At 48.8% G+C, this 4,514-nt stretch overlaps 1 long non-coding RNA gene across 1 annotated transcript; it reads right to left on the reverse strand.

Moving 5' to 3' along the window:
* Nucleotides 1-222: 222 nt before the first annotated feature.
* Nucleotides 223-3,064, reverse strand: LOC113588958. Its single transcript, XR_003411899.2, has 3 exons — nt 2,733-3,064; nt 966-1,073; nt 223-846 (listed from the first exon to the last, which is right to left on the reverse strand). It is a non-coding gene; the product is annotated as an uncharacterized LOC113588958 (long non-coding RNA).
* Between the last annotated feature and the right edge of the window lie 1,450 nt (nt 3,065-4,514).

The following is a 4,514-nucleotide window of genomic DNA, read 5'->3' on the forward strand; positions in this document are numbered from 1 at the left end:
GCCTAATGTCTTCTCGAAATCAATGCAAGCGAAAGCTCCATGTAGTCCAAGAGATCCTGCAGCTTTTAAAGACTACGAATAAAAAGCAGTAAATGCATTCCCATCAGAGAGGCAAGCAGGCGTGTGTACACTGAAACACTCCCTGAAGAGAGTAAAGAATAAACAGCCCCCCCCCCCACCCCCCCACCCCCCATTCAAGCGAAGCAAGCAAATTGTGTGAAATGCAAAATGCGACTTGCTGAATAGCGCTACATAAACCCTCACTTAGGCGGGATGGATGATAGCAAGATGGAGGGAGGAAATAAAAATGCATGACAAAGAATGGTATAACGGATGTCTCAACAGGAGAGCGGGAAACGCCGCTCTCCTGACGCAGCTCGCTGTAATGCTGAAGTAATAGCGACATGAAGGCTTGCAGGGGAGAAATCAATGAAAGTGCGGCAGAAAATGATTATGTGGTGGACTGATAAATGAACCCCAATAGAAACGTCTTTTCCCTCCTTTTTCCAGTGCCTAACAGTGTGACGGAGGCAGCCCGGGCCGGGATGTTTCGGAAAGTGTTCAGCAGAGGTCAGCTCCCCAAAGGCGCGGTCGTAAATGACTCTCCTCAACTACGCGTATTCTTAAGCAATAACAACGTGATCCGTATTATCCACCCAAGAATACCCGTCACCGAAGAGAGCCTCAGAGAGAGGGGGGGAGAAGAGGAGCAGGGAGGGTAGAGGGAAGTCGCCTGAACTTTCAGATCTCCACCACGGCCTGTAGGCAAACCATAGCCTGTTCTCTATGGGTATCCATTGAAGAATGCCCATTTTCGCAGAGCAGGGGCCCTGCCAGAGGTCGCATCTGTAGACAGAAATGAACACGCTTTGGGTTCAGGAGCAGGGTCCAGCAGGGAGAGAGCTAGGAGGAGCTCAGGTGATTCATTCTTTTTTTGGAGGGTGAGGCCAAGGAGAAAGGTTTACCTGGGCAATGAGGTGCGAGCTCCTTTGGTCAGGCTGGTTCTCTGGTATGTCCAGGTGTGTGGGAAAGCTGCTGTTTCACTGACCCATGTGCAACACAGTCCATGGGTCCTACAATGAGCAGATGATTTGAATTAGTTCAACTCAACATGCATATAAAACACTTCAGTGTTAATTGGCACAGGATGATGAAAAATCTAAAAGAAATGAAGAACAAGTGTAGAATACGAAAAGGATAATTAGATGGATGAACTGTTGAACAAACTGATGGATGGATGGATGGATGGATGGATGGATGGATGGATGGATGGATGGATGGATGGATGGATGCATGGATTGACATATAGATGGATGCATGGATGCATAGATGAAGGTAAAAAAAAAGAAGAATGGACTAAAGGAGAGAAAGAAGAAAAGATACAGGTTTAACATCAAGCCAACTGTATGACAGCCATGTGGACTCACTTCTGAGCTTGTGACTTTTCACTCCCTAGCCCTTAACTACTGCCAGCCACATTCACAGTCAACCACTGTTAGCCTTTAAGTCAAACATGCTCATCACACATATATACTGGGAGCAGAGGTAAAGAGAGAGAGAACATGAGAGAGAGAAGAAGAAGGAGGGGAAGAGAGAGAAAGGGAGAGATAGAAGGAGAGGAAGAGCGATAGAAAGGTAAAGAAAGAGAGAGAGAGAGAGAGAGAATGACGGCACGAAAGAGGGGAGTCATACAGAAAATCCATTAGCAGCGGGAGGCAAATTACAGATCGTTTGGGGGGAGAGGAAAAAAAGAAGCAATGCAATGATGGCTGTCAGAAAAAAGGGAACAATGACTGTTATTACGACTCTCATTTTCCGAGGGGAGTGCAAGCTCCCAAATGGAAGAGGAAAAGATGGACAGCAGCGTGCGTCAGGCGTTCGAGCCAGTGGAATTCGTTCATGTGAACGCCCTCTTTCTCACTTCAGTCCACAGAAATTTCGTTCAGTTCACTAGTTACCATTCTCTTCTGCATCTCACTTCCTTAAATATATATATATATATATATATATATATAAAACCTAGGACATCTTTTTATTTGCTTTCAGTACACATGTGACTGTGTAGTTAAACCTTCATCTTCAGTTTTTTGGGTTTTTTTCCCATTTTTTTGTAGTGTCCAAAGTTTAAAGGTGTCTCACGCCTGTCCTGCAATCCCACTCTGAGCTGTCGCTTAGCTGCATTTGTAATTCAATTGTGTTGAAGTTATCGTGGCAAACAAGGCATGCGGTTAAAGTTCGCCCCGGCCAGCCCTGTTTCTTGTTGCAGAGGATGTGGTGCTGAACGAGGGGACTTCATCGGATTCTCCTTTCTTCTCCTCATCCGGTTTAAGCAGCGCCGCCTGCTCCGAAAGCCAGGCCTCCCTGCCTCCTCCCCTTCTACCACCACCATCACCACCAAAACGCACCTCATCAGCTGCAGGGTGCTCCTTGAGGATCAGCTCGGAGTAGTTCAATGAGGAGCCTTTAGGAGTTCATTTCCTGGGAGGAGGTACCAGTCTCTAGCATCACCCAGGAGACAAACTTGCTGTCCTGATCTTCCAAGTGACTCTTCCCTCCATTTTTGGACAATTCACAGAAATGACAAGGGAAAGAAAAAGAAAAAAAAAGCAACCTGTGGGGGAACAAAACCCTGACGATACAGAACACAGGGCAGACAAACTGAAAAATGAGGATGACAAAACACGCACAAGACAAAAGCCCCAAAAGTGAAGATCTGAAAGACACTCTCTCACTTGCTCTCTCGCCGTTCCTGTCCTCAGAGGTTCAGCATCTCCAGGCTTCTGCTGTTACTGATAGCCCGTTTAATTGAAAGAGCAAGGAATCCCCAGCATATGTTAATATAGCAAACACAGTTGACAAATCCAGCAGGAAAGCAAAAAAAGAGAGAAAGAAATTCCACCGCCCTGACAGGGGCAACGATTACACAAATCTGCAGCAAACCAGCTCACACAATACCCACGGCATTGAATCTCAGCCACTATGAGGTGGGAAAAAAAAGCAGATTCCCCCGCTACAGCAGGACTCTTCACAAAGGAACAAAGGGCAAAGTAGAGAAAGAAAACAGGCTCACATCCCCCGGTCCGTGGAAGCGGGGCTTACCCTGTAAGTCTCTCTTCCTTCTCTCTCGCTTTCTCTCCCTCCCTCTCTCTCTCTCTCTCTCTCTCTCTCTCTCTCTCTCTCTCTCTCTCTCTCACTCTCCTGTTCTGTGCGCGTGAGGAGCAGCCTCCCAGCCAGCACAAAGCCGGGAGCCGTCCGCGCGTCTCGCCGCCGCTGGCTCCTGCTCGTCTGCCGAGCGATCGGGAGGGGATCTGCGGCGCGACTCCGCCTCCGTCGCTGCCTCCGTCGCTGCCGCTGACTCTGCGGTGGCCGGAGGGGAGCTTTAAGCACGTATGCCTTCAGCTTCCTCTTGCCTCTCTGGCTCGTGCCCAAAGCCACAGGAACCCCCGCTGGCTCTCCCTCCACCCTCCTCCACCCAACCACCCACCCACCCACCCAGCCGAGTCCCGCTCCAGCTCCGCCACCACCAGCACCGCTGCTGCGCCTGTGCCTCCCCACACCCCCACCCCCACCGGAGTGCAGGTGCTGGGAGATAAGCGGACCCTCCACGCAGGCGAGAACAGGGGTCTGCAGGTTGTTGTGCAAGGAGAGGAAACTCTCAGGAGAAGGAGAGCGATGAGGGAGGTATACAGAGAGAGAGTGAGAGAAAGGGAGAGAGAGAGGGAAAGGAGAAGAAGAGAGGGAGGAGAGAGAGAGAGAGAGAAGGGAGGAAGGAGAGGGACGGACTGAGAGGGAGTATGAGTGTGTGGATAAATTGTATGAGTGTGTGTGTGTGTGTGTGTGTGTGTGTGTGTGTGTGTATGTGTGTGTGTGTGTGTGTGTGCGCGTGTGTGCACATGAGAGAGAAAGGAGAGAGAAGAGAAAGAGAGAGAGAGAGAAAGAGAGAGAGAGAGAGAGAGAGAGAGAGAGAGAGGGAACTTAAACCTAAAGCATCACCTAGCTATAGAAGAGAACTGTTTTTTGTCTCTGGCTCTAAGGACCAAGAGAGAGAAAGAGAGAGAGATAAAGAGAGTCCGAGAAAAAGAGAGAGAAAGAGAGAGTGAGCAAGATGGCGAGAGAGAAAAAGAGAGAAATTAGATTTGTGTTCTAGATTGGAAGCCAAAGGTGATGAGTGGCGAATTTCAGGCACCTAATTGTAGATTAATCGTTGGAGATCTGACGTGGACCTCATGTTGTCTTGTCCCTCATGGCATCCTATTTGAGAGGCTCTACGTCTCCAGAGACCAGTCTGAGAACGACGCACCAACCCCACCACCGCACTCACCCACCCCTCTGCACTCCTCCTCCACTTCACACAAAGCCTTGAATTCACCACTGGGGGGAAAAAAGGAGGGTGACAATTTAAATAAAACATTCAAAAAGTCATTTTAGATGATCTCCAAAAGAATATCTAAAAGCTAGTGGATCATGTAACCATGTATTTTGTTGTCCTGGCATTTGGTGCAGCATCTCAGCAC

The sequence above is a fragment of the Electrophorus electricus genome, chromosome 15 (assembly GCF_013358815.1).
Source record: "Electrophorus electricus isolate fEleEle1 chromosome 15, fEleEle1.pri, whole genome shotgun sequence".
Lineage (NCBI taxonomy): Eukaryota > Metazoa > Chordata > Actinopteri > Gymnotiformes > Gymnotidae > Electrophorus > Electrophorus electricus.